The sequence below is a fragment of the Periplaneta americana genome, chromosome 9 (genome assembly GCF_040183065.1).
Source record: "Periplaneta americana isolate PAMFEO1 chromosome 9, P.americana_PAMFEO1_priV1, whole genome shotgun sequence".
In the NCBI taxonomy this organism is placed as follows: Eukaryota; Metazoa; Arthropoda; class Insecta; order Blattodea; family Blattidae; genus Periplaneta; species Periplaneta americana.
Window position 1 is genome coordinate 134,412,640 of NC_091125.1, and position 25,533 is coordinate 134,438,172.

At 36.2% G+C, this 25,533-nt stretch overlaps 1 protein-coding gene across 2 annotated transcripts in view; it reads right to left on the reverse strand.

Annotated features, from left to right (window-relative positions):
- alpha-Man-IIb (alpha-Mannosidase class II b) overlaps positions 1 to 25,533 on the reverse strand; it is a 1,305,824-nt gene that overhangs the window by 924,149 nt on the left and 356,142 nt on the right. The window contains exon 5 of one of the 2 annotated variants that reach the window (XM_069835933.1): positions 19,374 to 19,449. The exons of the other annotated variant lie outside the window; for it this stretch is intronic. The gene's annotated coding sequence lies outside the window, so the exon portion shown is untranslated. The remainder of the gene's footprint in view (positions 1 to 19,373; positions 19,450 to 25,533) is intronic. 2 annotated transcript variants of the gene reach the window in all.

Genomic DNA, 25,533 nt, shown 5'->3' on the forward strand with positions numbered 1-25,533 from the left:
TAGAGTGACACGAAAATTTATGTACTTACAGAAAGACTTTGATAATGCTGTCATACAACATCGCTAAATTCAGGCGAAGAAAATTTGGAATTTGGAAACAATTGTTAGAGGTATAGAGGTGCTTACTGGTTAGAACATGGAGGATTAGCCCATCTAGCATTTTTGTGTACCCGTGATGGAATAAGTTGCGTACCTATTGTGCTTCCCGGCTAAGTATCTCCAGCATCCATCACGCCACGCATTCCTCTCCAGCCATCAAACTTGTACACCAGTGATAGGCAGATTCATGCATTGCGAACATGCATTGTGAGAGAATAAAACGGCGTACATATTTGAAGGGCTCGAGCGTAAAACATGGTAACTGACATTTTGGTAAAATATGAGATATGTAGCGTATAATACAATATCTTACATTCTTCGTTTAATGCAGTAGTTAGTTTTTCAACATCTCAACAGATGGCAGAAGTATTAAAACGTCATATACCATGTTTTACTCCCGAATCCCTCAATTTCCATGAATGAGGAACGGGTTCTCAGCCGTATAGTCACCTCAACACTTGAGGATGGGTTAAGTATTGGCGAATTGTTTCGATAGTGCAAATAAAGTGGAAAAAAATCACTGTACAGTAAGTAGCTTTAATAGTTTAAGTATTTTTTTTTATCTCAAATGAATCTAAAATGTCAGCACACTTAAAGAGAACATGAAGTAAAGAAGTGATTCTTTGAAAAATAAGTTAAAATAAGGCATATTTTTTTTTTGTAGAATAAAGATGTCTATTACTGCATAATATATTATTATTATTATTATTATTATTATTATTATTATTATTATTACTATTATTACTAGACTACTGCTGCTGTTGCTGCTGCTACTACTGCTACTACTATTGTATTGTTCCTGTATTGCTGTTATTTTTATATTTGCTATGAGTTCTTATACTGATTGAGTGGAAGAGAAGGCCTTATGGCCTTAACTCTGCCAGTAAAAGTAAATACATTAAATAAATAATCATTGTATTCAATAAAGTGTAATTTTAAACACAAAACAGTACGCTCACAGTATAACGGTCATTCTTCACAATATACTAAAGGAATGCCACGAAAATAACACATACTTTCTCATCATGCGTTTTACGTGTATCGAAAAAAATCAGTTTCTTCATCATGTTGCGGATAACATCACTGTTAAAATTTATTTTCTTCAACTATTATTCAAAAGTAAATAAATGAAATCTTTTAAATATGAAACCAAATGAAAAATGAAATTTAGTTCTCAGAACTGGAACTATTCATTCACAGCCTTATGTCCAACGAGACATCTTTCACTAGAGATCCAGCATTCTCTAATATTTCCCATTTTCCGAATTTCTTCTTAGTCTCTGCATATGATCCATATAATATCTTAATGTTGTCTATCATCTAATATCTTCTTCTGCCTCTTATTTTTCTCCCGTTCACAATTACTTCCAGTGCAGCCTTCAGTAGGCAGTTTCTTCTCAACCAATGACCCAGCCAATTTATTTTTCTCTTCCCGATCAGTTCTTCATCCACTCTTTCTAGCACAACTTCATTTCTTATTCTGTCTGTTGTGTGATGAAACGAAAAAAAAAACATTTTCTTGCACTGCTTTCTCCTATGTCGTTCTCCCCGTACACGCCATAAATATTTCGAGCCACCTCCGCTGCCTTTCCTCCTCTATTAAAGTCATACAAGAATATGTCGGAAATGTTATTTTTTTTTTCCCTTCACACTTCATCACCTTTAGCTCAGAACTTTTTTTTTTGTTGGTAACTCTATAGCATCTATTGATGCTTTATTGTTGTGCTAACAGATGGAGTTACTTGTCAACAATGTGATGCTGAATCGTGTGTTCAGGTTACTGCCCAGCGACAGTGCTTATGTATTTTTTATATTTGTGATGATTGGTTAATTAATATTAATCCGGCACACTCACAATCACATTCACATTCATACACATTTCCAGACTCTAGACACCCAGGGAATTACTCTTCTTCAAGAAAAATTCACCGAGAGCCGAACCCGGGAATCGAACCCGAAACCTCCTGATCTGGAAGCCAGCATGCTAACCAACAGACCACGGAGGCAGTCTATCCTACAAATAACACAAACTTTCTTGAAATTCAAAGCGTGTTTACAAGCTTTACAATGCTTCAAATGACAAAAGGACAAATGACAAACGATAAGCAGTCTCCTAACAACCCAGTGTTGTGATGAGGAACAAAAATGCTACGAACTTGTCCACCAACCTAATACCACAGTCTAGGACATACAGCCACGAAGCTTGAAGTGATGAGGGTACTAGGAACAATAGACTGTGCCGGTACTATTTCGCATTGTCTGTGATGAGGCGATAGTAGCGATCCTAGTGGTTAGCAACTATCTTTGGATGCATATTCCATACGTATTGAGCTTCGTGACTGTATATACTAGACTGAGCTAATACTTCGTAAATAGAGAAAGTGAATATGATATTTAGAATGTCGTGACAGTGTATTTTGAGTAAACAGCAATTTGTGTTTCAACTTAATGCATATACTGATAGATAATTAATGTCGACAGACAGCATAAAGAAATAAAAATGAAAGCAGTCGTTTACCTTGTGTAAGCTACGTTGAAACCTCGTATTTCCGCCAAGATTACGAAATAGATATGCAATCCTTCCAGCTCTACAACGTACTAAAAATATGGTCACTATTGTTCAAGTTGTTTAGCCAAAGCTGAGGAAAGATGCGAATATTTAAGCCACAAAGTATAGAGCTATTCAGAAGTAGCCAAAGATTTGTAAGCCCATATCTGCTGTCATCTTCGCAACTCGATTCACACTAATGTTTCATATTCCCAATTTTATCTAATTTCTGGAACTGTTCTAAAACCATCGCAACAATCAAATCGTTTTCTAAGGAATTCGTCTATCACATCGTTCTTCAGCTCCCAAGGAAATGGATTTCTTCATAATCTTTTTACAAGCTTTTACAGCGACAAATTGCAAGGGCCGTAGCTCAATCGGATGTTATAAATGGAATAAAGGAAGCTAATATTTTCTTTGTCCAAATTATCCAATATAGAAATATAGTTCCTTATTAACACTACTAAATTTATTAGTAACGGCAAGTCAGTCTTATTATATGGGCGTGAAATGTGGAAGACAAGTACAATTATCGAAAAAAGAATGTAGGCCTAATCAAAATCTGCTTCAAAATCTAAGCTCACATTTTCTGAATTTGACATTTATGAGATTGGACAATGATACAAAAATACATTACTGAGGTATTGCCACAAAAATCACAAAGATTATAATTAATCGTGTTTACAATGCTAATCTACAGGGTACTTCAATTTATCATTAAGAAAGTAGGCAGGTTGAAAACACTATATTAATCTAGGACAAGATTATGTAGCTCCATAATCAAATTGCGTTGTTCTCAACATTTTCCGTTATTAAGTTCAACAGAAAAATTAAACATCTGCTTATAAATGATATTTTCTTTGTCATAGGCTAGTGAAAGATACATGTGAATTCCGAAATGAATATATTCGATGAAGTTACGAGGGGAAAGGAGTGGGTTAAACAAATGAAGAGCGCAGTGACATTCACACATCAGCTGTTTATAAGAGTTGAACAGTTCATTCCTACTTGGAATTATTTTGGTTCCTTGGTTCGTTCCGTATATATTCGTCTAGTGCAGGGATGCAAAACTGTGCTACAATTGAGGCATACGTCACAAGCCGGACCACATAACTCATCCCTTTCCTTCAACCCTCGCGTCATTGTACGGTAGGGGAGAGAAGAGAGATGTATTCAGTGTCCTTGCCAAACGTCACACAAACGTCATTGAAGACTTCGGTCTTGTGGACGGGGGAACAAACTCTTTCCCTATGCTTCCACTCCTCTCTTCCCCAGTTCTGCAACCCTGGTCTAGTGGGACAGAATGGGAAACACAACTGTCTCAACTCGAATTGACCAAAATCAAAGCCATAACATTTCCATTAGCGTAACATAATCTAACGTAACCTAATCTGATCTAAGTCACTAATGTAGCTAAATTATAGTAAAGCAAATTTAACCACGCCAAGTTTCCGATGAAATTTGTCAGTCATAAATCTGGGAAAGTGGAAAGGGACTTGTTAACCTAGCTTCAGTGCTCCCCACACCATTTTAATAGCTTTTTCTTCTGCTTCACAATTTAAGTGTACTTCCATCTTTTACCTATTCCGCAATTTACGTGCACTTCTTCTTTCCTCTACTCCGCAATTTACGTATACCCGCATAAGTTTTCTCCGCAATTTACATTGAGAATTAACGAAAAATCAATTTTTTTTCGGAATCTACAAACTCCACTCTTAACAGTCATACATAACCCGGTCCTAAGTCCTATTCTACGGCTCTCTAACCGAAAATCGTTTGTAATTATAGATTCCATTCTTTTATGAACAATTGTATAATTTTTCCAGCATACCAGAAAGCTTCATTGCTCATGTAAGATATATGGAATAAAATGAATGAATGAATGAATGAATGCCACAACAGGTCTAGTAGTCAATAATTGAATAAAAAGACGTCATTCTAGAAGAATAGCATCCAGACGAGATAAGGAATATCTATCAGAATGTAATTAATTTGTGTATATACAACAAACAGAAATTGAATAGCACAATTTTAACATTGCGTGCGTTTATATCACAAAGAGACGGACAGACATGGCACAAACAAGTAATTCAATGAAAACTTCATAATCTAGGCCTACTGTCCATATTGGAGCGTCATAATATTTCCTCTACACTACACTCATATAATGAGAAAACGCTTCCAATAACAATGGTTGAGTGCATTATAGGCCCCTGTTTCGTCCAAAATCCTGTCAGCAAAATTTAATTCTGAACACGGTTCAATAAAGGTATATGTAAACCCAGCCCGTAAATCATATGCGGAGGAATATGCACATCAATTCTAATGGCATTTGTGACGTTTACGATGCATTATTTTACATGTTCCAGTGTTCTATTGCGAATTCGAGCATATCAATGGCGTAAATTGTATAAGGTGTTCCGAATTTTGTTTACCCGACATCCTACAGATCAAGAAATTTAGAAACTTACCGAACACGAATTGAAATTAATATACTGAGACTTTCTACGACTTTTTTTCCATTTAAGAATGATTTGGTATCCTAAAAACAAATACATTGAACGTAAATTATAGTAAAGTTACATCAGGAGTATGGCTCTAAGATTCAATTGTAATTATTAATAATATACCGTACACAAAATGAACTAACAGAGATTTTCTGAACTTCTGAAAGTTCTGAACTATCAGTCAAGTTACAGCGAGTTCAGAATATGTGCGTCAGATACGTGTGCAACATCCGACGATATGATCACATATCACCGTCCTTCGCAAGTCTTTCGTGGCTCCGACTTAAAGAACGTAGAACTTTACACTCGTTGTCTTTACTCTTTCGAATTCTGCACACTTCAACACCAAATTATCTTTCGTCTCGTTTCTCTTATCTATACTCTAACCACGACGTAAATACCAGATCACTTATATGTGGCGCGTTAAGTATATCTCTTCATAGAACATCTCGTTATTCATCTTCTTTTACAGTATCCATCTCGCGACAACCTGTCACAAAGTATTAGGGGCTGCAAGACAATAAACACTTTGAAAAACAGCTATTGCGAATTCGAGCATATCAATGGCGTAAATTGTATAAGGTGTTCCGAATTTTGTTTACCCGACATCCTACAGACCAAGAAATTTAGAAACTTACCGAACACGAATTGAAATTAATATACTGAGACTTTCTACGACTTTTTTTCCATTTAAGAATGATTTGGTATCCTAAAAACAAATACATTGAACGTAAATTCTTACCATTTCACTCAAATCATACTGACTTAATCTATCACTGACTACATTGTTACTTCTTCCTTTAGATATGCATCCTGATAGTGCTGTATTTTCAAAATTATCTCATAATAATATCTTCCTATTATCTAACATTATTTGAAATATATTAACATTCTATGTCTTTTAGCTTAATTCTGCTACATAGTTTGTATTTCAGTGTTTAATTAATAGTTCATAGTATTTTGTTGTTTAATTCGTAAATAACTCGATAGGGAATTCCAAAGTCGAGGAACAGTCACAGCGAAAGAAGATGAATATGAGGATGTTCGGTGGGAGGGAATGGATAATATTGAGGAGTGTTGTGATCGTGTGTCTAGGTTATGATGGGTGGATAAATTTTGAAAACGAGACGCAAGATAGACAGGAGTGGAGAAATGCAATATGTGAAAGAGAAGGGAAAGACAGTGGATTTTCCTACGATCTTCTAGACGGAGCAGGACAACATTTCGAGGAATGGTGTTACGTGATTAACCCGGCAAATATTGCAGACGAAACGGACGCACATATTATGAATACGTTGTAGTCTCTGCGCCGAAGTAACGCTTAGGTCAGTAAACAGAATATCACAGTAATCGAAGTGGGGCATCACGAGTGTTTGCACTAACATTTTTTTCATGGAAAGGGGTAGAAAATTCTTCAATCGCCTAAACGAGTGGATTAATGAGAATACTTTTTTGCAGGTTTCTGCAACTTGAATGTTCCAATTTAAACTTTTATCCATATAAACACCTAGATTCTTTACTGATTCACTGAACGGAAAGTCGGTGCCGTATATTTTAATCGGGGACAAATTTGATATGGTAATAGTGCTTAATAAACGTGAATGGCCCACAGTGATTGACTGTGATTTTTCTGGATTTAGTTTAAGTCGGAATTTCCGTGTCCATGTCCAAATTGAGTTGAGATCGTCATTAATTTTAGTTATTGCACCATTTATGGAACAGAATAGAGAAGTGGGTGAAGGGTAAATTGAAGGGAAAATGTGAACATGGAGTATCAATAAGGAAATCGAGAAAAGAAGGTGAAAGAAGCAAGGAACAAGAAGGAAAACGACAAAATCAGGAGAATTATGAGACTAGCGATGAGGAAAATAAGAGCAAGACATAAAGAAAGAGAGAGAGAGAGATGGTGAGGGATCTAGGTACAACACCACTGACACGATATCCTGTAGTGGACTATATTTTAACGAGCATAAAAATTCCATGTGGATACGTTTGTCATTGCGCTAATCCGGGCCTAGCAACAAGCTCGGAATTCAGAAACAGCACTACAAATAAATTTGTATTCAACTAAGATGTTAATAATCTGCCCGATCCCGCTCTGAAACTGAGCCCGCAATTGTTTTCCTTTCGGAGGCAAAGTAAATTGGAATTTGTTTTTAAATTATTTGCTCTGTTTTCTCTCAAAATACAATGTCACATGCACGCGTACACAATGCGAGGGAGGTCCCCGCCGCCGCTCTTGAAAGAGAACGAAACGTATTGAACTGCATTGTAATAACAACACAAATGTAGCGAAAACAATACCGGCGGTTTTAGGCAGGAGGCAGAGAATTACTGAGCGAGAGGCTATGGGTGAACCAGCGACGAACTCAGGCAGTGAATTAGAGAAGGAGAGAGTTAACGGAAAGGGTGACTTAAAGAATTAAAGAATCAATGCGATTATTGTGGACTTTATTAATGAGTGAATTACTGGGTCGGTAAGTGAATCGCGAATTGAATGTGTCATTGCAGAAAGGTATCCAAGTCACTTGAAACAAAGTTCTGGGAAATTAAAAAGAAACTGTCTACAACAATAACTGAGAATGTAGAGTAACGAAAAATAAACTACTGCATAATTTTCTGATTATGAGAAATAGATCCTGTATAGACAAATGTTCGTATTGAAGTAATTTTGCGTAAAAATATTCACACTTGGTTGATTTAGGTACCTTTCTGAAATGAAAATGAGATACCATTCCAAAGTGAAATGATTTTTACCAGTGGCGTGTGGTGATAAATAATCCTGGTGGTGCACAGATATTTATTATGATTATGATTATCATATTATTATTATTATTATTACACCCTATTATTATTATTATTATTATTATTATTATTATTATTATTATTATTAACTAAATAGAGCCAAATGAAGAAAATAACTATGATAACATAATTATCGACCCCATAACTTTGGAAGAAGTAAATCAAGCACTATTATTAACCAAAAATAGAAAAGCATCTGGATTGGATGGAATGACAGCAGAACTCCTTAAATATGGCGGACTGATCTTGAAACTAAGATTAGTACATTTCTATAATATGTGCTGGCAAAAATGCGAAATTCCAGACGAATGGAACGTTGGATTAATAATTGAATCGGTCATTGCAGAAAGGGGATAAGTCATAAAATCTTACTTTTGAGATAATCAATAAAAACTGTTTTATTCTTCCAATACTGGAGTAATCATTATAAATATTTTTTCTTACTTTGTTTATGAATAGTGAAGTATAATACATCATGTTAGACATCTGACATCTCAAAAACTTTTGTTTAAAGTTGTTTACTCGAACCATGACTTATCCCCTTTCTGCAAGGAATTGTTAAATATAAAAGAAAAATATATATAATTTACAATTTTGGGCTAATGTAATATTTGAAATCAAACTAAATGTTAATAATTACAATGATAACGATGTTTTTGTGTGTAATTACTACATTACTATCACCATTTACATAATTATTTTTGCATTTTAATCATTATTCCTACTACAGAAATGTACCAATATGTGATTTTATATCATAGCTTTAAATCAAAACTCTACTTTCGAACTAATACTTAAAACTGCATATAGGAGAGCACAATAAAAATACACTAAAGTACTACACAAAATCATTTGTTTCAATTTGTTATAGAGTGTATTGTTAGACGTTGGAAACCACGTCATTTGTAGATTCCTTGTCACAAGGTGGCCAGTTCAGGATCTCTTCGTAAAAGAAAGTGTGTTCGAATGGAATGTATTGCCTCACTTTCGTTACGTCTCCAAGTTTTTTTCGTATTAATGGGAATTTTCCCATTGTATGCTTTTGTGTAGGCATTACTATGCGTCCAGAACCTAGTTTTTTCATACAGAATCTGTGTTTCTTCATTTCACTACCAATGAACAAACTGGCAGTCACACATCCTGGATCATCTTTAGAGTAAACAAATTCACTGAATTGTGCTGAAGAAAACATATTATCTTTCCCTTTTTTCCTCAGTGTGTCTAATGAGCAGGTGGTTTTCTTGTAATACTCTGGCCACCAGTATTTAAAATTCAAAATATCATCAGTAGTAACTGATTCTACAGAAAATCTGTTGTTTGTGTTTGCCTGGTGGATCAAGGTATTGTATTGTTCTGGCACATATACCCTGTCTGTCTTACTTAGTTTGCGCTTCACTACACCAAAGTTGCTGTCACAGGGAAGAAATGAATGGCCTCGTTGTGGAAAATAATGAATGATTTTGTTAAATCTCCCCATTTGGGTCAGTGCAAGCAACAATCGAATTAAGGTATGATTTTTATTTTGCCCTCCACAGTTATCAGAGAAAAGATACAATTCCTTGACTGAAGAAGGGACATTACTTTCAATGTAGTTCAGAAGGAACACACTTCATTTGAAGATTTGTGGCCTATACTTTCATGATAGGAATAGAAGTGCGCCGTATGGTCTTTGAAATTGTGAATGTTGAAAATTGATGACCCAAAGTTGCGTCTAAACAAACAATGAGTAGTTTCTTACCCACATTGTTCTCCTGTGGTACGGGTTGCTACAGAGTTCCCAATGGAATTGACGTTCCAGTGCCTTTAATTTATTTTTCTTATTTACATTTCTGCTGTAGTTAATTTCATTGTGTTTACGTTTACCACTAATAACACAGTTTTCTTCCCCTGGGTCACTTACTACTTCTAGCTTATCTGGTATTTTCCTTATCAGCTGATGGGCGCGTAACTTATTAGATTCGCGGCACTCAGTTGCGTCACGTTGTCAGTCAGTGCAGAAAGAAGGTAAGTCGCTGACTTGTCCCCTTTCTGCAATGACTGTGCTGCTTATGGTACTCTGCTTTGCGTTGAGAATGAGCAAATTTGTCCCATTTCTGTATGGAAATATGTGTCTAGGTCTGGAGAAAGCAATGACACTCTTAACTCATTTTCGCGCTTTTCATGACTTATCCCCTTTCTGCAATGACCGATTCAATTCCAGTTTTTAAAAAAGGGGATAGAAATAAATGTGAAAACTATAGAGGAATAACTCTTATGAATGTAGGTTATAAAATTCTCACAAGAATAATAAATAAAAGACTGCAAATCTTATCTGACGTTCTGATACTGGAAGAACAGAGCGGATTCAGAAAGGGAAGGTCGTGCACTGATAATGTATTCACAGTGAAGCAAATAATAGAAAAGCGCCGAGAGTTCAATTTAGAAACACACATGGCTTTTATAGATATTGTGAAAGCATTTGATAAAGTCGACAGGCCAAAACTATTTCAAATATTACAATCTGAAGGCTACCCACAGCACATTATCAGAATGATTAAGAGTTTATATAATGCCTCAAGAATTACCGTAAATACTGGAAAACATTTAACTCGAGAAATTGAAACAAATATAGGCTTAAGACAAGGGTGTAGTTTATCACCGACACTGTTTAATATTTATGCTGACGAAATTGTTCGACAATGGAAAATTTTAGTGGATCCTGGAATTTTAATTGATAGAGGAATAAAAATTAATATTCTGGTATTTGCCGATGATATGATTGTAATACAAGATACTGAAACAAAACTACAAAAAGCAGTATATGAACTGAATAAAATATGCCAGAAGCATAACTTTAACATATCAAACACAAAAACAAAAGTAATGGCATTCCAACGCAAAAATACTGTAAGATCTAAGATTGAAATAGATAGTAAGGCAGTGGAACAAGTGACAAATTTTAAGTACCTGGGATGTGATGTGAGTTACAAAAAGGATAATGATATAAAAATAAAATTACAATCATTCCAAACAGTATGTGGCAAAATTAATAGAACTTTGAAGAATAAAAGCAGAAAGGAAACAAAAATGAAATTCTACAATGTAATGGCAGTCCCTACTCTTTTATATGGAAGTGAAAGTTGGGTTACAACAAAACCTGAAGTTAGTAAAATACAAGCGGCAGAGATGAGATTCTTGCGAAAAGTAAAAGGATGCACGAGATTGGATAGATTTAGAAATGAAGATATTAGGCAGGAACTAGGAGTATACCCACTTAATGATAAAATAGACAATTACAGACAAGATTGGAAATTACATGTAGAGAGAATGGACGACTACAGACTTCCCAAGAAAGCAATAAATTATAAACCAAAAGGACGAAGAGATCAGGGACGACCGATGAAAAGATGGAGCGACCTTTGAAGCCGGAACGGGCAATTGCCCATACCATGAAGTGAACAAGAAGAAGAAGAAGATTATTATTATTATTATTATTATTATTATTATTATTATTGGTACTAACTACGACATAACTATTAATATATGTTATATAGGTATAGATTTACATAATTTTGTTAGTCAAGAAATTGCAGTTAATCAGTTTCCTATGTAGGTCCAGTAATAGCAAAGTAAAGTATTCAATTTCTATGCAGCACACCGCAAATAATATTGTTTTCGCTATATTACGTTTTATAACACAGTTCACACGTTCACAAACATTCGATACGTCTGTCGTCTCATCAGCCTTAACTGCTAAAAAGTCAGCAGCATTCTTTATTTCTTTGAAATCTCATCATGGCATACATCAAAATGGCTTGAAGGATTCGTTCTGTATAGTGTTTGATGTGCTTTTAAACACTGTTCCTCTTTCCAAATGTTCCTTAAGAGTGCGTCTAATTCAGAACTAAAATTGACGAGGCCAAGAAAAATACTAGCGGTTAAAGATGAGTTTCGTCTTCGTGACCTCTTAAAGCCAACTCAGAAGCTCCACAAAACCGCATGCACATATCTGTTCTTAGTAACTTTATCATTGTGAAGTTCGACAGTCTCATTGAATCCAACTGTATCTGTATGTTTGACTCAAAATTGCTAATTTAACATTATTGTTGAGTGTGCAGCTGAAGAATCGTGTTTTTATTTCTTTCATTCATGTGCTTGAAATCAATCATACCTACAGAACGATAATCAAAATTATTTAGTTACTACGCACAGTCCTAAATTCAAACAGAAAAATAAATTAAATTCATAACACGTAGCCTACTTGTTTTTGTCAATGTTCGCCGCCGAACAATAGGCAAGGAAAACAAAATACAGCGTCTTTTATATCGCAACCACATATTGTATTTTTCCTAAGTCCGAATGTTGAATTTTCTTGTCACTTCTCTATAATTTTAATTCCTGTGTACGTCTACCCAGCTTCTTTATTTTTATCTTTTCGTGTTAAGTTCTTACAGAAAATTACATATTTAAAAGATTTTGCACACTATTCATTGCAATATGTATGATAGAACGGGCCAGCAGCTACTGCAGACAGCTCGAGAACACATCTGAAAGTGCTCCTAACCCCTCCTACGCACACTGTACTGGCTCCCTACCATGCTCCAAAGCCTGCCAGTGAAACAGTACTACTGCGCATGCTCCAATGGAACAGTGTGCCGCAAGTGTCGAGCGGTAAACGTAAGTCCCAGGCGTCAACAAGACCAGTACACGTGCAGTGTTATTTTTACATACTATTATAATAAAGAATTATGTCGCTCACATAGTCTACTGCAGCTCATTGATATAACTTTAAAAACGTGTGTTATTTGAAGAGGTGGTGCACTGCTCCTGTGCTCCTTAAGAGAAATCGCCACTGATTTTCACAGATAATTGCAATATAAAATGAAGGACGTCATTATTACTCACAGATAGCTATAAGTAATATAACATCACACCTTGAATATGAACACATGAGAACTTTTAAAGTCTGTGTGATGAATCTTGTCTCACTGTTAAAAGAGAGAGAAAGGAGATATGTCTTACCTCGTCTGTGCTTTTATTGAGATGGGGGGAGTGAAGCGATGCCAGTGGCGGAAGGGACTAGTTGATACATTCTGTAGCGCAAAATAAAGTAACAAGCAAGATACCTAAAGGCCGCACTAGGGATTTCAAAATTTTCCCCCTCCAGGCTAGCTTACGAGCTGGCCCGTGAGACGTTCCTGATTGAAGATTTACGAAGAAGGCTCACACTCCCATCTACTAGTCATGAAACGCAGCTGAGAAGGATCAGACAAGAAAAGAGAGACGAAATATGGCTCGATTTCTACTCCACCGATGCGATGATTAACCGGAACTGGACAGGTCCAAATATCCAGCTACGCAGCGCGATAACAAGGTTGGCAGTGCACGGTTTCCACCACAAGCTATGCAGGAGAGCTGAACACTACGAACCATCACCGGAATGCGTGTGTAAGCTCTGCGATAAAGCGTGTGCAAGATATCATTTCAACGAGTGTCGAAACAGAATCAAATCACTCAGGGAATACACTAGTGAACCGTAGGGAACACTGACACATTTCTCGTAATTGCACATTTGTGCACAAGAGGAGCGTTTTTGCAAAAGTCGATAGATGCAGAAATTTTCGATAGTGAGTTACATATGGATATCGTATGTTTTCTACCTCCGGAATCGATCTATGAAATCAGATTTACCAAAACTTGATTCGTACCGTATGTAGAGACTACCAAACCTTCCAGGTTTTTTTTCAAAACTCGATAGATCCTGTCACTTAGTGTAATTTCTGTAAAATCTTGATTCCTGCATCTATCGACTTTTGCAAAAACGCTCCTCCTCATATTATTAAAATAAAGTAACAAAATATCTCTCTTCGTACTGTATAGTTCCGTCACTGAATTTGTCTTTCAAGAAACTGAGTTCCGGTAGCCTGTACAATAACAAGATTTTGAAAGGAATCCTAAAAATTTACAACCCTCCTATAATCTCCACCCTCATTTGAAGGGACTTGGTTTTATTGCTACTGAGACAAGATAAACCTTACCAGCAGTATAACTGTGGTATCTTAGCAGAAAAAAGTTCCAATGACGGTCCTCCTCATTAGGCAGCACCAGATATTCGCTTTCGGGTTATTACGCTGCTATTCAGTTACCATGCCAGGATTTTCTTTTTTGTTTTGGCATAGAATACTACCTCAGACGTTTGAGATGGGCAGGGCATGTAGCACGTATGGGCAAATCCAGAAATGCATATAGAGTGTTAGTTGGGAGGCAGGAGGAAAAAGACCTTTAGGGAGGCTGAGACGTAGATGGGAAGATAATATTAAAATCAATTTGAGGGAGGTAAGGTATGATGATAGGGAATGGATTAATCTTGCTCAGGATAGGGACCAATGGCAGGCTTATGTGAGGGCGGCAATGAACCTCCGGGTTCCTTAAAAGCCAGTAAATAAGTAAGCAAGTAACTATAGAATACTACCTACGAGTATCTCCCGAAGTTGTTTGTCCCAGTATAGGATGCTGTCGCGTGTCAGAGGAGTTTTGCCTCGTTCCAATTGAACGACTGTATATCAGCCAACTACAAAACGCACACAGCTTTCTCCTGTACACGTAAGGTTCACATCCTCAGATGAAGATTAAATAATTGCAAAGAAAACGAAATTAAATTGCGATGAAAGCAAAATTAAATTGCAATGAAAGCGAGATAAAATTGCAATCAAAACAAGATTAAATTGCGATGAAAGCAAGATTAAATTGCAAAGAAAACAATATTAAATTGTAAAGAAAACAAGATTAAAATGTAATTAAAGCATGACTAAATTTCGATGAAAACAAGATTAAATTGCAATGAACGCAAGACTTATATAACAAAATCAACAATAGCGATGTAAGAAGAACATTTTTGTTATGAATACGTCCATACAGTAAATTCGGTCCAGTACTATTGTGCCATCCCAGAACGCCGACTGACACATTTTCAGTCGAGTTTCGTCGCGCCTATAATTTCTAAACTTCAGGACATATTCCTCTACTATATATTTCTAAACTTCAAGTTCCAATAAAATAAACTGCGATCAATGTATTCAACGTGTCCTTGCATTGGAGCGGGTGACGTCATCTAACGATACACGGGAGGGGAAAATTTGAGGTTCGAAGTCTAGTTGCGCGGTAGTCTAGGCAGTGTAACTCGAGAATGCGAAGTGATAGAACGTTCGCAGCGGTTTCAAACGATTAGAAACGAACTAGGCTGCAATCTAAATTGAACAACAAGAAGCAGTCGATTAGTTAAATCGCAAAAATTCGCGAATGAAGCTAACTAAAGAGAGAAAACTTACAACATCGAGGTATATGCAGAGCAAATAGGAGATGGCGTATAAGTAAGGGTTAGTAAATGATAGAATACAATAGTTACTACAGAAACCGAGATGTTTATTCTCAGTACATACAAGATGGCTACTCCCAGGAGTTTCAGCATAGCGAATATATTCAGAGTATTTGGAAACAAGAACTGTTGATTGTCACTACTGATGTTTATCTTAACAGCAATTCTACCAGCGACATATTCACGATAAAACTTGAGGTTATTTCCGATACAGCCTACCCCAATTTATTTGTTTCTTATTTCGCAAAGGTATGCGCATGTGCATAGCTCACTCCAAGTGTATCCGATAAAATTATTTGAGTTTCTCTTTTGTAAACGTGTAAACATCGAGTCGATAAACATAAGAGTCTCTGAGATATAATTTCTTTTATTTTCACTTGTTTTTTTCCCAGATACCCTGTACTATTATCAAATGAGTCACCGAATCTGTAAATATATTACTGACTCAGTGAGTAAGTCAGTGACTTAATGAATCACTGAACTAACAAATTAGTCAGTGAATTACAAAAATTTTTTAGTCACCAGTGTAGCTCAAGTGATAAAGCGTTTGCTTGCCAATCCAAGTTCTGACCAGGCGCGGGTTGGAAACACGTTTGGTCTGATTACCCGGTTGGATTTTGTGCAAGGTTTTCCCCAACTGTAATACCAATGTCAACTAATCACGTGGAAAGTCCTCGGATTCATTTCGCCAAAAACCATCCCTCTCTATCACCAAATCCATTGATACTATAACCATTGGTAACATTGCAGTATATTATACAGTGTTACTAAATAATTTATTAAAAAGATATACGTGTACCAGAATTACAGATTTACCGAGTGAGTGAGATTTTTTAATTAATTGGTGAATGAATTAGTAACTGAATTACGAAGTGACTGAGTGAATAAATCATTGAATCAATGTGTATGTAGGTGTATGTGTTAGCGAGTAACGAAGTCATTGAGTGAGTCACTCAATGAATAAATATTTAAAATATTAATGGATTATAAAGTGAAACTGTGGCGAATTAAAGAGTGAATAAGCGTATAAATTGAGGTAACAAATAGATTAAAAAGTGAAATAATTATTGAGAAAATTAGAGACTTAATGAATCAAAAAACTAGTGAACGAGAGGATAAACTAATTATCATGTACGGCTATAGAAATAAATTAATAAATAAAAGAAGAAAGGTTAAATAAATTACATTATGTGAGAATGAATTAGGGAATGAAAGGGTAAATAAATTATAGTTTCTGGGAATGAATTAATAAATATGAGGATAAAATACTAAATAGTTAATTAATTATGTTTGAATGAATGTAGTTAGTGAGTGAGTGTTTTAATAAATAAATAAATAACTTGAGAGATTTACTGCATAACAAAGGCAATGGTCGTCCACCACTGTGGAGTAATATGTCTGATTGTGGAACGAGCAGGCCTGGGTTCAAATCCTGATTAGGACAAGTTACTTGGTTGCGGTTTTTCCGAGATTTATCCCCACTCAATCAATTGAAGCAGGATTGCTGGCTAACTTTCGGCGGACCACGGACTCATTTCGTCTTCACTGATTTCATTTTCATTTATCTTTCAATATATTCAGGTCGACCGACGATGCAGCAGGATGTAGGGCCGCGACTTGCATACAAATGGCATTAACTTGTGGAAACTACAAACGTCTCAGTGGTTAGCGGACTCCTTTGGAACTGGATGATGAGCTGCTGAATCGATACACGACGCCAAATAGTGAATCACGATACCTACAGCAACGCGGTCCTATGGACTTAAACAATCATTTCCATTCAAGGATGTAAGCACAATAAGCCTCAGGCTGCAGTGCAGGCCTTCAAGCCCTCTTCCATAATAAAAAAGATGGATGGATAGATTGATGGATGGGTGGACGGATGGATGGATGGATGGATGGATGGATGGATGGATGGAGTTAGTGGGGTTTAAAAAGGGCGCGTCAGCTACTATGGCTATTTGCGCCCTTATCTAAAATCTTTCACTAAACACAAACACAATACAATAACAAGAATACTTAAAAGAACTAAAAAGCGTTGTCACGGTTAAAACGTGGCAAACAAATGCAGTTTCAACAAGGTAAAGCATAAGAACCATAAAAGTGAGAAGTTCTCAGACCCTAAGTAGTATTTAAAAAGAAACAACAAAATAATAAAACAAATGCCACCAGAAACAAATTGTCTGGCGCATTTATAAAATGCACGGATGTAAAAGGTCCGAATATCAAGTTTGTTAAAATCATATACTAAAAAATGTAACGTCCGGATGTAAAGAGTCCGGAGGATAAGTAAAACGGGTCATTAAAAAACTACATCACCTTGTCAAGTCCTGTATTCGATAAAAATCTCGGAAATGCACTTGTACAATTAAAATCATTTCTAAGAGCGTCACGTAGAGTCGGCCGAATTCCATACTGCCGACGGACACGGTCATATTTTCTACACTGTAATAAAAAATGTTCCACGTTCAGTGGAACATGGCATAGATCACACTCCGGCTGAGGTTCGCCACGTAGGAGATGGCCATGCGTCAGATGACAGTGGCCAATCCTCAACCGGGTGAGTAAAACTTCTTCGTGTCGTGACGCTCTTGTGGACGAATCCCAAACGCAAACAGTATTCTTTATTATTCGTAATTTATTTCCCTCTTGTGCAGACCATTCGCCTTCCCATTGCCACCATAACGTATGTTTCAAGTAATTTCTAATATCTTGCCACCTCTCACGCCAATACACCTCAGATCCATTTATAGTACCTTCCCTGGCTGCAGCATCCGCTGCCTCGTTTCCAGGAATGCCAACATGACCCGGAGTTCACACTACTCCAATCTCATAATCAGAGGTTAGGAGAGTGTGGAAAAGTTCCTGGGTTCTCAACACAAGCGGATCATCAGAATTCAGACGCTGCAGGGACTCAATGGCGCTTAAAGAGTCGGAGCAGATAAGGAATCTGCGGATGGATGGATGGATGGATGGATGGATGGATGGATGGATGGATGGATGGATGGATGGATGGATGGATGGATGGATGGATGGACGAACGAAGGAATAAATATTGGAAGAATAAATTATATTTTATTTTGTGAGAGAATGTTTGGATGAATCACAGAATTAGTAAATGAGAGAGTCTGTGAATAAATCAAGGAATTAATAAATGAATAAACAATTTGAACGAAATAATAAATTATTTACTGTATATAAGTATGACTAAATGAATACATTATTGAAAGAATGAGTCAATGAACGTATTAAGCGAATTAACGTAAAAATGAATGAATGAGAGTAAATGGATTATTGTGTCTAAGAATGAATGGATTAATAAAATTATAGAGTGAGTGTGTGAATGGGTCAGTATATAAATCAGTGAACAGGAAAATGAATGAAAGACTTAAAGACATAATAAATAACATATCGTGTGTGAGGATGGCTATAGGTGAATTATTAAATCAACCAAAGAACTAGTGTCTGAATCAATAAACGAATCAATCCATTAATGTGTCAATCATTGAAAAATGACTTATTGAGGAAAAATTAATAATCGTGTGCGAGAATGGCTACATTAATTTATAAATTTGTGACTGAATGAGTTCATGAATCAGACAACAATGAATGAATGCACGAACGAACGAATCAATGGACAAAATTATTAAATAAATGAAGATCGAGTGAATTTATTTGTCAATAAGAGATAAAGATATACTATAATTAGAAACAAATGATCAACGCTGAAGAAATATGTCGATAATATAAACTGAATACAACCTCGCTATCCAATTGAGGAGAAGTATTTCTATTCACAAAAGCAAACGCTAGAAACGTATAACTACAAATATTATTTTTTGTCCCATGCACTCAATTTTAAAAAGAATATATTCCCTGTGTTGGTGTACTCGCTGAAATAAACATATTCGTGCGCCGTTACGGCAAAGTCTTGTTCACCACGTACAAAATAAATCACAAACGTTTCAAATCGAAAAGAAAACAAAACAGTAACAGTTCCGATTGTAACTTTATCACAATGAGCAATGAAAGAAATACAGAAATAACTGTTAGAACTTACAAGAGAGGAAAACCCACGTTGGTTGTCTACGTCGAATACTGCAAGCTGAAGCCGTAGCAGGAAATTCTAGGAAGACCTGAAGAAATGAGATTAAAGATGGTAAAGGTTTCTAATATAATTATTTATACTGACTTAAAAACCAGACTGGAACATCTTATCTAATAAAAAGCCAACAAAACTATTCTGAATTTCATTTAAAAAGTTTAATTCGCTTATTTCAGTCAACATAAAATTTTAAGGGGATAGAATGGTTTTAATGCAGTGGAAAATCAGTGAATTAAAAAACAAAAAATTCTTTAAAATACACTTTGCCATGTGAAAAAAGCGACAAAATTTAATGCTTATTTTTTCTCTTGTCAGCTGTTGCGACGCTATTTACAGTGTCATAAATTATGGAATATATATATATATATATATATATATATATTCAAGCAAATGCTGGGTAACTTTCGGTGCTGGACTCCGGACTCATTTCACCGGCATTATCACCTTCATTTCATTCAGACGCTAAATAACCTAGATGTTGATACAGCGTCGTAAAATAACCCAATAATATATATATATATATATATATATGGGGCATGCCACAGATGTTGCAAAAACATTACTACATCAAAAGAAGGCACTTAGAATAATGTTGAACAGAAATTAAAGAGAGACTTGTAGATTTTTATTTATTAAAACTAAAATTATGACAATGTATAATTTATTTATATATTCACCTTTAATTTGTACTCACAATAATGTACATGATTATAAAATAAGATCACAAATACATCCAAACAATACAAGAGTAATTCAAATGTCCATATACCATATTGTAGGCTCAGTTCAAGTTTGAATACATGTTTTATTAATGGAATTAAATTTTTTAATAAGTTGCCTGCATCACTTAGAAATCTGCCGGACAGAAATTTTAAGCGAATTATACATGAATGGCTAATTGTAAGACACATTTCTATAGTATTAAAGGATTTATTGAGTGTGGAATCGAATGGAATGGAATTTAACTGAGGGGGGCCCAGCACTGCGACCTAATGAGATTTATTGCGCTAACCCTCGAAATGGAATGAGTTGCATGCCACAGATCTCCTACGCGCACCGCTCTAACCAAATGACTCCCTTAACAACCGATCCCTAAAGCTGTATACCATTCCTGCTTCGGCAAATTCCCCCACGGCCCCCCTGTCCGTCCGAGGAGAAACTCCTCCCCCGAGGAGGTCCGCCTCGGTTGCCATTGCAGAAGCCATCCAACATCGCTGAACTACATTCCACGGAGGCCGGTCGAGAGAGTCAGCAGCTTCGGGAGGCCGCCGGTTGAGTGATCTGAAAAACCAGAAACAGGATGTTGAGGAAAGGATGATGGGTTAGGAAAGGAAATGGCGAAGATGAGTGGGGTTCCAATCACCTGATAAAGTTACCTGATAGGAGTGAGGGAAAACCCCCGAAAAAACCTCACCCAGGCAACTCATCCTGAGTGGCAATCGAATCCGGGACCGCTGGGTTCGGAGTTAGACTCGCTAACCCCCTCAGCTACAACGGTAGACTTATTGAATGTGAGATGGACGCATCTTCTTTTTGAATATATATAACTGACAATGCCATTTTTAATTTCTCATGTACTGATCACTGGCAAATAAAGTATAAAGAAATAAATAAACCTTCAAGATGAAATCGACCTGAGTATTATTTGCTTACTCCTTAGGCCAGACCAAGTTAATGATTTTTGCCCAAAATATTTGAGAAGAGCACTTCGCGAGGACTCCTTTAAGAAATGGAGTGAACTACCTGGAAAAGGGAAAGGTGTCACATTTTATTCCCACTGGAAGAAATAGAATGCATGGATTTCCAACAAGAAGGGTCTCTCCTGCAGCCAATGGACTGAAGCGATCAAAATGAGCTGCAACGTTATTCCAGTCAGAACCCTTCCAGGCAGAATCCTTGGTAATACCCATTGCAGAAAATGCGATGAGCAAGAAACCTTAGCCCATGTACTGGGTTTTTGCCGGAAGGGAGAATTACTGAGAATTGACCGACATGATAAAATTCGCTCAATGATTGCCAATGAACTTCGTCGGGCTGATAAGTATGAGGTGTACGAGGAAATTGGGTGCCTTTCCGCTGAAGGATCAACTCGAAGAGCAGATATCATTGTTATAGACCAAAAAAAAAAAATTGTGGACTCATTCTAGATCCCACAGTCCGCTTTGAGAAAAGCGAGGAACAACCTAGAGAAGTCTGCAAAGAAAAACGTGCAATTTATTTGCCATGCTGCAGTGATTTTGGGGCCAAATATAACATCAAGACATGGGACGTTATAGGAATTATGACTGGGGCTAGAGGCACAATCACACGAGAGTCTTTAGAAGTCCTCCAGAAATTAAAAGTTCCTGACAGCATCCTGGAGATGAAATTCTCAACTGCAATGAAGTCATCGATTTGCAAAATTAATCATCATTTATATTCTTTATAAAATGTAATTTTTGTTGTAACATAAATTGTCTGTTTTATTTCCAATAAATTTTTCAATAATAGCCTATCTAACTAGGGTTTCTATTAAAAGAAAACATGAATTAAATATATTCATTTAGAGTTGATGAGGAGGCCGATTTTAAACCCTGGTTGAGACGGCTATCAAATATCTAGCAGCAGCAGCAGCATTAGTAGTAGTAGTAGTAGTAGTAGTACTAGTAGTAGTGGTAGTGATAGTGGTAGTGGTAGTAGTGACGGTGGTGGTAGTGGTGGTGATGGTCGTAGTAGTAGTAGTAGTAGCAACAGCAGTAGTAGCAGCAGCAGCAGCAGTAGTAGTAGCAGGGGTAGTAGTAATAGTAGTGGTAGTGATAGTGGTAGTGGTAGTAGTGGTGGTGGTGGTGGTCGTAGTAGTAGTAGTAGTAGTAGTAGTAGTAGTAGCAGTAGTAGTAGTAGTAGTAACACGTATGGGCGAATCCAGATATGCATTATAGAGTGTTAGTTGGGAGGCCGGAGGGAAAAAGACCTTTGGGGAGGCCGAGACGTAGATGGGAGGATAATATTAAAATGGATTTGAGGGAGGTGGGATATGATAGTATAGACTGGATTAATCTTGCTCAGGACAGGGACCAATGGCGGGCTTATGTGAGGGCGGCAATGAACCTCCGGGTTCCTTAATAGCCAGTAAGTTAGTATTATTATTATTAGTATTATTATTATTATTATTATTATTATTATTATTATTATTATTATTATTATTATTATTTGAACTCGACTCCTCAAAGAGAAAATCCGATGTCCTAACAGTTTGATATGACATGCTTAGTTCATATTTCGTGCAATTTTGTAACGTGTAATCATCTTCTACGTCACTACAGCGAAGACTATTTCACGTTCTGACAATACCTTTGATATAATTTAACTTCTTGTGCTCATCAAAGCAATATGTAGAACACAGTTTCAATTCTGGTGGTGACGCTCCATCCCCTAACCGAAGTGTTATGATTCCACTGTCATGGCTCGGTCTGTCAGGCCGCCAACCATGAGATTGTTACATTGTGACAAGCTCTTTAAAGGGACATTATCACGATATGATACCTGACAGATGACGTTCGTGCCTGCAGACAACAAAGCTGGCTGGGAATGAAGTATCATCAGTAATGGTGATAAAGAAGATACAATGCAGCTGTAGCCACAAAAGCACACACAAAACACTTTCTTTCAATTATTAAACCATTGCGGGTTACAGTTCAACGAGGAAAATTGTTCCCTTCGAATTTTGATTATCGGTTTGCAATACAATCAAACTCAGTTTGATGTTTCTATGGTGATGTTTTGTAGGCCAGATATAAGAGAAGTTCGCAGATTATATAGGTCTTTTTTACATTTTACTATGTGCATCAAATTTAATATTGGTTTCTGCAGTAGAAAATAATTACAGAGTTTGTTTACTCTGTCTGTTATTTCATTCAGTAACTCCCCTCTGACTGTTAAAAAGCGATACATCTGGGTCAATAACTAACGATTTGTTTTAAAAATATAACATGGCGAGCTTATTCCACTGCCCGAATTTCGGATGAAATGGGAATGTTTACAGCTGGGATACAAAACCTTAATTTTTATTCTTCTTTTTTAAAATATGGTCTTTGTCAAGTTTGTCAGATAATTGCGTAATACTGTACTCCAACCACGAGAAAGTCTCCAGGGAATGAGACGAAGCGGGGTAATGCTGTGAATGAATATTGATGTCATAAGATGTCATAAGGTCACACACGTGGGTACTCGTATCTCTATTGGCTATCTCTCAAAGCACAAACCATAACACTGATATACACATTTTTATACGACCCTAGTTACAAAATTAGAACACTGTTAATCTCCTGGTCTTTTAATCGCTCCATACAGGAAATAACATATGCAGGAGAGCTGATGATTTTTAAACTGACGTTATAACTCTAATATTATCTATCTACTTCGCTCCAATAGATGACGCAATAGTAAGCACATTCTTTGCACGGTTTATCTCCTGGTTGGAGAACAGTACATTATAAGATTTTTAGCTCTTTTAATTTTTATATGTCACTTTAATTTTCATACTTCTTACTTCAATTAATTACAAAATTATTGCAGTTTCTTATAATCATTTTTCAATACTTATCACATGTGTACGCAGAAGATATAACATAAATTGTTTAGTCAGAAAGTAATTATACTTCATATTATTTTAACTTTTTCAACCAACGAAAGATATTGTAATGTGTCATAGTTCTAAGATAATTTCCTTTTAAAATTCTGTTTACATTTTTTTTAATATTAATAGTTCATAGATGACTATTACAGTTATTAATTGCAATTGTTTCCGTTGCAGTCGATATAATTTATCACTGAAGATGGAGAAGCATTCTCCGAAACATGTCTGACTAAGAAGTTCAATAAACATATAAAGTGTTCATATAACTGTAACATATCTCCTTTAATATATTTTTGTGGACTAGTTTGGTGTCCAGTCCTGTAATTCGTCCATTATATCACACGAATATCACCAGATAGATTATGACGCTATTTACGGTGATTATGAATGTGAGTTCATTCAGCAGACTCTCCTCTTAATCTCCTCATGTGAACCATATATTTTAATGTCGTTTATCATTTGATACCTTCTTCTGCTCCGAACTCTTCTCCCTTTTACCATTCCTTCCAGTGCATCCTTGAGAGGCAGTTTCTTCTCAGCCACTGACCCAGCCAATTCTTTTTTCTCTTCCTGATCAGTTTCAGCGTTATTCTTTCTTCACACACTCTTTCCAACACATCTTCGTTTCTTATTCTGCCTATCCATTTGAAACGCTTCATTCTTCTCCATATCCATTATTTCTCCCGCTATCACTCAAAAAATACTAGTGGAAACACTAGTAATGCCCCACTTCGATTATTGTGATTTTCTACTGACTAACCTCAATGTCAACCAGTCGCAAAGATTACAACGTTTTCATGATTCTTGTGTTCGCTTCGTCTGCGATGTCCGTCGCGCTGACCACATTACACCATCCTTCCAAACTCTGAACTGTTCTCCTTTTCCAAGTCCTTCACACTTCTACACCTACCTACCTTGCCTCCCGTTTCAGTTACCTGTTATCATATCATAATCTCTTCATACGCACGCAAAATAGCCGCATACTAGCCATACCAACACATAAGACATCATCGTATTCATCACCATACACAATCTCGCTCTCGCGCTTGTGGAATACCTTACCCAGTGACATCAGAGACTGTCGGAATTTAGTAGCGTTCAAAAGCAAACTTATTAAGCATTTTCTTACTGCGTAGGGTAGGTTTAATTTTTACTTCATTAATAAAAAAGTTTTCTCTCTTCTCAACTTTTACAATAAACTGCCTAGCCTTTATTAATCAGTTAATCTTTTAGTACTTTGAGTTTTATTGTAGGCCTATTTGTAAATTTAATATTAATTGTAATTATAATTGTAATTGTATTCTTAATATTGTAGTTGTAATCCCCTGGTAAAGGGGAAGAGAAGGCCAGGTTAAATAATAATAACAATAATAATAATAATAATAATAATAATAATAATAATAATAATAATAATAATAATAATATTTCAAGTGTTTCTAGTCGCTTCTCTTCGTCGTAATGCCCATGTTTCTTCCCCACACAATGCTACACTCCACACAA